This window comes from Ochotona curzoniae, unplaced genomic scaffold, assembly GCF_017591425.1.
Source record: "Ochotona curzoniae isolate NIBS_2020 unplaced genomic scaffold, NIBS_Ocur_1.0 patch301, whole genome shotgun sequence".
NCBI classification, from domain to species: domain Eukaryota; kingdom Metazoa; phylum Chordata; class Mammalia; order Lagomorpha; family Ochotonidae; genus Ochotona; species Ochotona curzoniae.
In genome coordinates this window covers 36,330-47,980 of record NW_024466864.1, presented here as the reverse complement: position 1 = coordinate 47,980, position 11,651 = coordinate 36,330, and the positions used below count along the sequence as shown (strand labels likewise).

Genomic DNA, 11,651 nt, shown 5'->3' with positions numbered 1-11,651 from the left:
ATGACAGACCAGAAATGCAGGCAGAGGAAGTCACTGAATGCCTTCTCTGAAGTCAGTGTGAGCACAGACCTGGGAGCCCTCCTGGTTAGCCCAGGTCCCTTCCCTGCGAGGAAGCTCCTCCTGTCACAGCCTCCTCTGAGGACACTGCAGACTTTCCAATGCTATCCTCCCCTCAGGCAGGAAGGAGAGGGTGGAGTTCCCCAGCCTCTGTCCTAGCAGGTCTTCCCTCCTTTCCTCGGACAGTACCTTGGCTGAGCTTGTGGGCACGGTGCTCTGCCAGATGATGTCCCTGAGAAAGTGGATCCCAGAGGCCCTGGTTCAGGCAGCTCTCAGGGCTGTCCACTGTGAGCAGATCTTTGAGATGCTGATGGAGTAAGATGGAGGCATCTCTCTGTTCCTGTGGCTTCTGCTTTAGTTGTCTCAGTTGTCTTGTGTGAGGATGGAGTGAGATATTGAATTCCCTAATGTGGAATAGAAGGGAAGATTCACAGTTGGAAGTCAGTGGAGGACTGGCTGTTAGGCCTTCAAAAGAATGTGCAGAAATTTCTTTCTCCTGGGAAAAAGAAGGGGGTTGTACATAGTGATCTCCCCTCTGTTCACACTCCATATGGCCCTAACAGAACCGGAAAACTACAGCAATTGGGAAAAAGTCACTTTGGGAGAGAGTGTAGCTCTGTCAGCTCCATTGGCTACACTGCCCACCCCAGAGATTCCTCAGCTTGAACCTGCTGCCTGTCCTTACCTCAGCCTCTTGGTGACAGGTGGGCTCTCTGCCAGCTGCTCCTCCTCACACTGGATGTTCTGCCCCAGCACAGGCTGCATGATGACTTTGCACAGCTCACATTCTGAGAAAACACAGACCCACCTGACTCAATGAGTGTTGCACATGCTGCTGAGGTCCTGGCCATGGAACCAGGGTCCATCCTAGCTTGGACATACACTGCTAACAAACTTCCATGTCTGTTTCTCACTGACCCAAGTATATAGAATTAGTAGATCACCTGGAGAAGATGAGCAAATGGAAGCTTAAAGTCCAGGAAGAAACTACCTAGCATGACACAAAGGGTGTTTGTCAGAGCCAACCCTAACCCCTACAGTGAGAATGTGAGACTTGGGCCTCTTCACCAGCTTAACACATTGCAATTCAAACGCTGAGCTTGGGCATGAGGCTCCTGGCAAACACCAGAGGATGATACCGGTGAAGGGCCTGTGTGCAAACATTGCAAAATACATACACCAAAATATCAAAGACAAAGCAAAACCCATGTGTATACACAAATATATTATGTCTTTAGACCACACATATCTGAAAGAAACAATACATTGATTGATTTCCTATCAAAATCCAACATGTGTCAGACACTATTCAACGCTATCCACAGGAAGTGCCCCATTAATTCTGTATGACATCATGAATTCACTCTGGCTCAGAGAGGTGGGTGCTGCTCTATAAGATATAGAGACAGGAACACACTGAGGCACAGAGGAGATGGAAACCTGGCCAGAGAGCAGGAGACCAGCCAGCACTCCTGCTCTCTGCACAGTGTTAGCATAGAAAAGAATCCCATTGTTACCTGCATTTTCTTCACCTCCAAAACCATTCACATGTGAGATTTTGAAAATAGATTATTAGTCAAACAGAGCTTATCTCTACTCAGAATACATTTCTTCATTTACTTTTTCCATATTCTGATTCAAACCTAGTAATGAATATATTCCCTCAAGAGTTCTTCTTGTAAGAAAACTGTAGGAATGACTCTGGCTGACTCGTAATTAGACAGATGCTACTATCCACCTGTTGTGCATGCCCTTGTGTTCCTGGGAATCAAGGTGGACCCTGACATGCTCTCCATCCTGCATCCCCAAAGTGTCTTCACTAATGTAGAAACAGAGGATGTTGAGAGAGTGTGTTAAGTCCCAGAAGCACACCCTCAAACAAGGGCTGCACTGACATTGAAGGGATCCGAAGACAAACCTGGGCTCCAGGAGGAGGACTTCCCCAACCATGCTGTTTGCACATCATCAATGTTTTTACCTCTGTGTGTCAGAGAAGATCAAACTTTCATTTTATTTTCAAACTGAAATCATGTGCTGTTTACCCAAGTTTTGACTAGTGTCACAAGCTCAGTGTTGTGCCATTTGTTCTTCCAATATTGAACAGACTGCCATGAAGACCACCATGATATTACATGTCTACACAATCTCCTGCAGTACACAGAGGATCCCAACACAAGAGCATTCCACCTGTTCCTCCGATAAACAAGCTCCTTTGTGTCTGTACTAGGATTCAGTAGCAGGGATTTTAACCCAAGCTCTAACCTACACCTCATCTCATTTCTCAGAAGAAAGACAATCACCCATCACCTCCAGAACTTTCAGTGTTTTGGTAGCTGCTTGTCCAGGGTGTAGGCAGTAGGCTCAGATGGAAGAAGCTTCTCCTTGAGATCGTCAAGCTCCTGTTGAGTGTTGGCAAGCTAGCAGGACAAGATCTGGTGTTCTAGGAGGTTCATTTCTATCCCTGGAGCTGTTGGAGCACTGGAACATGCTGCCATGCTGATGGTTCTGGCAGTCATTAATCCAGGATCTAGGTTTAGAGAAAACAGCACATGATGTTTCAAACAAACAAAGTCAAAGAGCTTAATTAAGAAGGAGTCATGGATGACAATAGCTGTCACCCTTAACTTACTGTAGAGAATCACTTTGTGCCCTTCAATAAAGGAGAGTTCTTAATCACACAAAAAAGGATGAAGTTGCCAGAGCCCTAAGCTAATGCCACTGCCTGTAGTGATGTTTCTGAGGGTGGGAGGGAGGGTCCAGTAGCAGGTCACAATGTGGAGTTGCCACAGCAGTTTTGGAATGTGGAGAGTGTCATGGCCTCTTAAAGGGCCCTGCTCTTCATTTGGTCAAGCTTGGATGATGCAGAATGCTTCCTGCACCCTTTCTGAAATCACCACTGATGGAACCATCTTCTCTTTCTCCATTTTTATTAGTTTATATGCTTTAGCTGAATATAGAGTCACAATTCTTTCCTCAAACTTCATTGACATTCAATGTGTCACAGAAAGTATTTCTCAAAAAAATGTCACTTTCCTCTGTCACTTTACCATTCTTTAAGGTTATAACATATCCTATATATTTTTTCAGAATTAGAAATATGTTTTTTTTTCAGAAAGAGAGAATGAAGGAATTTGCCAATTTGCCATAATGGTTAAGATGCGTCCCAGGACACCTGCATCCAAGATCAAAGTGCCTGGAATCACGTGTTAGCTTTATTTCCACTTCAAATTTCTGCTGCTGCCAACATGGGAAGTAGCAGATGATGGCTCCCGTAGCCACCTGTGTGGGCCACCCAGACTGGTCCCCTCCTTCTGTGCTGGCCTGTCCACAACCAGGCATTGTGGTTATCCGGGGAGTGCTGAGTGTGTGATAGATCTTTCCAATTGTCTTCAAGCAAATAAAGCACATCATGCAATTTAAATGTTTCCATTTAATAAAAAGCATGTCAAAGGTCAGAAATTCCTTCTACTCTTTTGATACCATAAGACCATGGTAACCAGTGTTGCTTCAAGGTGAAGGTCGAAAAACATAGAACTCTAACCAGGTTACTCTCATGCATAATAGAGTGGCATGCACTGAGAGCATCTTCTGTAGCAAGCATAGCTATGTTAGCAAACAGGAACCACCAGGACGAAAACTTACACTCGTATTCCATGCTGGTGTTACAAGTTGTGGTTTAATTTGCTGTGCTCAGTGCTAGCTTCAGACAAATCTTTGAAAATCCCTAGATGAAACGACTGAGTCCAGGACTACTCTTATGGATTTTTTCTTATAGTTGTTACATTAATTGACTGATTTTGAGCTTACTGAAAATGTATAGGTCCAGGTTCAAGTCTAAATTAGGATTCAGCCTTCACAATGCAATTCATTCTTCTTGTTTGACTTTGTGTGTGTGTGTGTTTAAAGTTTATTTATTTTTATTGGAAAGGTGATATACAGAGGAGCAGATAGAGAGGAAGATCTCCCGTCTGATGGTTCACTCCCCAAGCAGCCACAATGACTGGAACTGAACCAATCTGATGCCAGGAGCCAGGAGCTCCTCCAGGTCTCCCACATGGGTGCAGGGTCAAAAGGCTCTGGGCCATCCTCTGCTGCTTTCCCAGGACACAAGCAGGGAGCAGGATGGGAAGCGGGGTGGCTGGGATTAGAACCGGCACCCATATGGGATCCTGGCTTGTGTGAGACCAAGACTTCAACCACTATGCTATCCCGCCGGGCCCTGAATTTGTGTTTTGACTGGATAAGAAAGCTATGGTTCAATTACTCCATGGAATACTACTCAGCTATTAAAGAAACAACAAACAGACAAAAAATGAAATGCAGCCTTTTGTAGCCAAATGGGCCCAACTTGAAACCATTATGGCTAAGAGAAATGAGCAAAAAAGGTTAGATAACATGTTTGCCTTAATTTAACCTGAAATGATGTCAATCCGAAAAACAGTACCTGTAAACTGTAATATTATTTCAACCCCAAACAGCCTGTATCTCATGCAATAAGATATTGTGATGTAACCAATGAATCAACAATCAATGTGAGTCAGACTGCTTATGATCTACATCAAAAAATTGTAAAACTTAATATACTTTTAAGACCCTGTGCTACTCAGAAATGGGGCGGGAGAGCAGAGAAATCTTCCTTCTCCTTAGAATGTGTGAGGAAGACGTGAAGTATAACCTATCAAGATCATAACAGGTAACTTATAGACAACAGATTCAAATCAGCATTAGACAATAGGAAAACTACAAAGACATAAGGGAGAATCAAGAGCAATCCTAACAACCTCTTAAAAGGAGGTCATATGCACAGAGCAGGGGGGAACCCCAGATTGGAGCAGGGGGACAGGAGGAGGCTAGTATCCCAACACTGGAGACTCCCGGATCCTCACCAAGGATTAGCAGTACAGGCACCAAGGACTATATCCCAACTGCCAAGGAGACCACAGGGAATTGGAGTGCCTTTGGAGGCTGAAAACTCTGAGACATCCACCCTCTTTTGGATCTACCACATGGGATGGAAGAAGCCCAAATCCTTCCTTGCAAGATCCAAGGTCATCAGAACAACAGCCAGGAACTCTGAGTGGTCCGCATGAACAGAACAGTTAACTTCCTTTGGGACTAGGGAGAGGAGCTTTCTCTTGTCCTTACTTAGTTCCAACTTTGGATCCTCACCCTCTCTTGCACAGACCATCAGGGTCACTCCGGAGCACCCCACCCAAAACACACACACACACACACACACACACACACACACACACACACACACACACACAAGAATAGATAGACGGATAGCAACAAGGAAAGCTTATAACCAAACAGGAAATGGTCAGCATGGACTCACACATACCTTACTAGTTAGGACACAAAGACTAGTTACTCCTCACTAAGGTATTGAAGATTTCTCTGCACACCCCTCCTAAAACTGTTCTATACCTCAATTGTTGACATATGCCTTGTGAGAGATATAACCCAGTTTAGACTATCCTAAAATCTGCCAAGTTCAGTAGAATTAGGCTTCCACAGTATAAACTGCTAAATACTAAAATGGAAATAGAAATGAGACAGCTGAATAGTACCCTATAGCTATTTTAAGGTGGATAGAAGCCGGTAGTTAATATACTAAAACTGAAATGTCAATAAAGTAGTCACAGAATGTGGTTAAGAACTTGTAGTTTTTTAATATAGTGGTTACTCAACACCATGTCCATTAATTCCATAATGTTGTAAATGGTTGTTGATGTTATGTTGTGGCTTTAAATTGATCGGGATGATATTCTGCCAGCCCTGCCTGCAGACCAGAGGAGGTCTCCACAAGAAACCATTGAAATTATCTGGAGAATAAGATGTTGGACTCTTTGCTTGGTATATGTTTCAAACAAAACAATCTTGACTGAATTTGAACTGTAATATGGCAACAAAGTGGAGTAATCCATGATGGGTGGAAGTTCCTACTATAGATATATATATCTAAAAAAAAAAGAAACTGATTGCTCAAAAAAACTGCCATCAGAGATTACTGAAGGCATTGAATGCTGTCAAATCAACCATGCTGCCAAGGCCAAATACCTCTGCATAATGTGTTATAGTTCCATCAGCTATTTAAAGAATGGTGAACATGACAATTGTGAATTAGAAACAAGAGATGGATTATCACTTCTTTTGAGAGGATTTGAGACTGTTAACAATCCCAGCATGGCTGCCTCAGGGTATACTATTAAACAAAATAATTGATGAAAAAAATCCGAGCAGCCTTAAGAACATTGTCCCCTTGCATAGGAAAGCATTAATGAAGGCCTTTATAGACCACCTCTTCACTGATGTTTCCAATTTTGAGTTTGAAGAGTTACAGATGACTTTGAAGGAGAGTTTGCAACAATCCCCTGAATATATCACCACAGCTCAAAAACGAGAAGAAATCCAGAATGAGATAGAAATGTAGCTGAGTAGTTTGTCAGCACTGAAGGCAGAATTAACTATTATCACATCTGCTTTGATCCCAGATATTTTCACACATACATTTACAACAAGAACAGCTCATTCAATCTCTTCAGTAGTTTCAGAAGGAAAGATCTCAAGGCAGTTGTTCAAAAAAATCCATGTAGATTGGCAAGTACTGTGGGATTTAATGTGAAGAAATTTTATTGGATTGACTGATCGTGCTAGTGACATCTGGATTGTGGGAAGAAGGAACCTGCATCTTACGATGGAATAACTACAAATCAGAGAGGAGTCACAATAGCAGCCCTTGGTGCTGATTGTATTCCATAGTTTTTGCAGATCCTGTCAAAAAAGCATGTGGAATTGCTCACGCTGGTTGGAAATGTACTTTGTTAGGAGTAGCAATGGCCATGGTACATGCTATGAAAACAGACTATGGCTGTCATTTGGAAGGTGTTATTGCTGTGCTGGGACCTTCAGTAGGACTTTGCCGTTTTACTCTTCCAAGGGAATCAGCAAATGAATTTCATAATCTTTATCCTGCATGTGTAAGATTGCTTGACTCACATTTCATAGACTGAAAAGATAAACAACTTTGGAAAAATGACAAACAACAGGCTGACGAACACCATGAGCCAGAACATAAAACTATAAAGTACATAACCTAATCTAGAGCAATAAGGGTGTGGGCAGGAGTTAAGTCTCCCAAAGTGGTTGGAAATAGATTAGTGAGGTTCTTGATCAAATATTTCAGGAGTCTGAGGTTTATTTTCCAGGCATCAAGTAATATGATTATATCAATGGAATGGATTCTGATTGTAAGAGATCAAAGCAGAGAGATTAAGATAGAAGCAGTCAGAAGGTTTCAAAAGCGATATAATGAAGTCCTGATGAAAGCATTGGAGTTTAAAATGAAAAGCAACGTGGATAGATTAGAAAGACACTTTAGGCCCCAGCAGTATGGCCTAGCTGCTAAAGTCCTTGCCTTGAGCACGCGGGATCCCATATGGGCGCTGGTTCTCATTCCAGAAGCTCCACTTCCCATCCAGCTCCCTGCTTGTGGCCTGGGAAAGCAGTCGAGGATGGCCCAGATCCTTGGGACCCTGCACCCGTGTGGGATACCCGGAAGAAGTTCCTTGGCTCCTGGCTTTGGACCAGCATAGCATTGGCCCTTGTGCTCACTGGGGAGTGAATCATCAGACAGAAGACCTTCCTCTCTGTTTCTCTTCCTCTCTGTATATCTGACTTTCCAATAAATAAATAAATCTTTAAAAAAAAGACACTTTATCAATCCAATCCCTTAACTAAATAACAAAAATAAAAGGTGAGGAAAAGAAACATCATCAATGACTCCATAATATTACCAAGGGTGACAACAAACATAAGAAGGTTTGGGAGAAGAGAGAAGGATGCATTTACAGACAATAAAATATATTCAGGACACGGCACAGTGGCCTAGCTGCTAAAGTCCTCACCTTGGACACGCTGAGATTCCATATGGGTACTAGTTCTAAATCCGGAGGTCCCTTTTCCCATACAGCTCCCTTTTTGTGGCCTGGGAGGGCAGTCGGGATGGCCCAAAGCCTTTGGACTCTACACCCATGTGGAAGACCTGGAAGAAGTTCCTGGCTCCTGGCTTTGGAGTGGCACAGCACACCGGCCGTTGTGGTCACTTGGGAAGTGAATCATTGGACGGAGGATCTTTCTGTCTAGCTCTTGCCCTCTTTGTATCTGGCTTTGCAATAAAAATATATAAATCTTAAAAAAAAACGGTATATTCAGATGGTTCAGTTTGGCCCATGGTTAGAAATACAGATGTAGAAATCGAGAGGAGACCTAAGACCAAGTCAGATTTAGACATTGATTATGCAAACTCAATGCCTCAGTCGTTTGAAAAAGGTTGGATCATAGAGGCAGAAACTAGGATGAGAAAAACATAAAGGAGATGCAAGGATGAAAGCTCATATAGCACTCACATTTGAAGATAAGAGGCTGAGCCAGTTAAAATGGCTAATCTTAGAAATATGACAAAATAGGTTAAAACCACTTTGAATAAGTCAATGTAAGTGTGGGAGGTACTCAAAAAGAATTTCCTTAGGTGTTAACTGTGTTGAAACAGTTCTACTGGCAATGGTAATGGTGGCTGGGACAAATTCAAGTGCTGTAAGGAAAAGAATGCTTGTCTATTGATTCCTGGACAGGATTTTCTTTGGAGAAAAAAAAAAAAAGCTGAGGACTGTATTGGAGGGGTATTTCTGGATGAATAGTTGAGTTCGTTTACAGGCTAAGACAGAAATGCTAAATTATGTTTCATTTAGACAAATGTGAAGTTATGTTTCATTTCAGAAAAAAACCCTATATTTTAATGTCAGGTGTCATTTTGCATCATCAAAAGATTTCTTATTAAATACATGTAGATGCTGTGGAATAACAAAAAATATCATTTGCTAGGTTTTGACCAAAAACTTTCCTATGCTTTACCTTATTTTACGTTCACAGCCACTGAGAAGCACATAGACCAGCATTCTTCTTTCTTCAGATGAGACAGCTGAGTCTCATTAGGTGGTGGTGGTTCAAAATCACATCATTTGTGATAATACAAGGTGTGAGCACATATTTTATGATTTCAAATCTTTCATATTTTATAGTTAGGCACAGCTGTCTAAGTTGTATTCTTAGTTTAAACTTGTCAACATCATTTATTTCTTTCAAGCTTTGGTTGAGGTACTGAGATAGGTTAAAAAACACTAGCCTAGTGGAAAGTGGCAATCAATAAATCAGCCATTTTGGTGCTGTGGTAGGTATTATAAGTTTTTCACAGCCTGATATTTCTTTAGTTTAATTCTGTAATCCTATTGTTCAGTGTGAATTTGAAATAAAATACCTCATTTTATCCAACTCAGGGAAGGCATCAAACACAATGCATAGCATAAAAATGTTAAACTCATGTACACTATCTTTTTTTAAATAATAATAAAGATTAAGGAACATTTTACATTAAAAAAACCCACAAACCTAAGATATAATTTTCATGTTAGCAAAGTGGTGATTACAAGACAAATTGGGCTCACATTTTCAAAAAGTGTTTAGCCTCCTCTGTGACGTAAAGTTTGCAATATGTCTTTTTTATATATGTTTCTCTTTTTTAAATCATAATTTCACTTCTTTTCAAATTATTATCATCATTCTATGATACAGTTCCATAGGCCCTGCCATTTTCCTTGTCCTCTCCCCAAACCCCTTCCCCCCACAAAATTCCCCTGTATTATTACTATATTACAGCTCTTCATGAACAGTGACATGTGCATCATTGTGGGCATGGATAATGGCAGAGAGTCCAGCATCCTATTGTCAAGATGCAGCTAACAGTTTCATTCGTAGTCCAACTTTGATCTGGAAGTAGAGATGCACACTGCACTGCATCCTCACATGTGGACATGATAGTCTCCATTACACAGTCACCACACATCCCTCTCAAATGAAAAGCCACAATTCAAAACCAACAACAGGAGACTCGGAAGATGGCCGACGTAGGAGGAAGGCTGTGAGGGAGCATCCAATGAGAGAAGGCTAGAACGCTACAGAAGCAGCAAAGAGGAACAGCAGGGAACCGCAGGGAGAGGTCCGTGAAGTTCCCTGGGACAGTGTGGAGCCAAAAAGATCCACACAACTCGGAAGAACAACAGGAACGGAGCAGGGCAAAGGCAGAGAAACCGACATCCCACTCCAGACCTGCTGAGTCACTTTTGAAAACGGCCTGACGGGAGACGCGGCCAGCTCGGAGGAGAGGAGATCTGGCAGCGGTGGAAGCAGACTGCAGCGGCCGGACGTTTGGTGAGCAAAGGGTTAACATAACAGCCTCCGCATTTCTCGCCCCCTGCTGAGGTTGCAGCCTCTGAGAATGCTAAGCAGGCGGCTGAAACTGTTGGGTCTGTGTGGAACTATGCACAGTGGTGTTGGTGGCTGAGGGGGCCCCGGGGGCCAGTGCATCTTGGTGCGCAGAGGCAGCTGGCGAGGGTCTGGAGTCCCCCACACCTGAAAGCCGCACCGAGCGGGCTTGGCGGCCCCGCCTGCAGCAGCAGCACCTCCGCAGCGCAGGTGTCAGGTGTCAGGAGAGCTCTGAGATTTGGGAAGTGTAGCGCTGTGTGTCCCTGACACGCAGGTACCACTCCCATAGAGTGAACTGCTCACTTCTCGCCTCCCACCCTGCAGTTCTGAGCGTGGGCGACCCACCAGGAGAGCTCTGAAAACTCCTGCACCAAACTGACACGGTGCGAACCTGCCGTGAAGTCATTATAACAGGGCGCCTGGGCCACTCCTCCGCTAAGGGCCTGTGTGGGGGAGCCACACGGGAGCAGGGGCTCTGAACACCCACACACCACGAGTGGTGGATTCACTGCACAAGAGCCACGCCTGGAAAGTGCCTCACCCACAGTCCCGTGTGTGGGAGACGCACCAGGTGGGCTCTGAAAAACCCTGCAGTCCCTGACACGGAGAACGCAGGGAGAAAGCACATAAAACCTTCTACGCCCTGCGGATTCCCGTGAAGGGGGCACACCCAGAGAGTGCCTCCATCCCTCCACGCCCTGGGGTGTCACACCTGTAGAAGAGGTGCCCAGAGTGTTCCTGGAATCCACTGGGCCCCCAAGGTGGTGCTCTACAGCCCCGGGCCCTTTCTCTCGCTTTTAAGGCTTAAAGTCTTACTGACCATGAATTGTCATGAAAACAAATCAGGAAACAACCTTTACTGTCTAGGAATGTTATTATGAACTAGAACAGTGGAGACTTACTGTGATAAAGCAGAAACCAACTTGGAAAAATGCTTTTATAGTTAAAACAGCTTACTGTACCATACACTTATTATTTGCCAGGAACTTTCTTGAAATTGATTATTGTCTCTAGTCTTACAAAACAGAAGTGTCAAATGATTTACTCACCATCACACACTAGTGACTGGAAGCACTGAATAGCTGATGTACACACCATTCTAAGTTCCTAAGAAGCTGACCTATTAGCATGTGTCCAGGGGTGAGAAGATTCTCTAACGTGTGGCAATATTGATGTGCTACATTCTTCACAGTCGAACCAGTATCAGTGTGAGAGAGGAGGACTGGCTCCAGTATCTCCATCCACCACAAACTCCTCTTCCTCTTCCACTG

General features: G+C 43.5%; 1 long non-coding RNA gene and 1 pseudogene across 1 annotated transcript; one reads left to right on the top strand and one right to left on the bottom strand.

Annotated features, from left to right (window-relative positions):
* Positions 1-22: 22 nt before the first annotated feature.
* On the bottom strand, positions 23-832 carry LOC121167065. Its single transcript, XR_005885532.1, has 2 exons — positions 743-832; positions 23-461 (listed from the first exon to the last, which is right to left on the bottom strand). It is a non-coding gene; the product is annotated as an uncharacterized LOC121167065 (long non-coding RNA).
* A 221-nt stretch (positions 833-1,053) lies between these two features.
* On the top strand, positions 1,054-7,073 carry LOC121167066 (annotated as a pseudogene).
* The last annotated feature ends 4,578 nt before the right edge of the window (positions 7,074-11,651 follow it).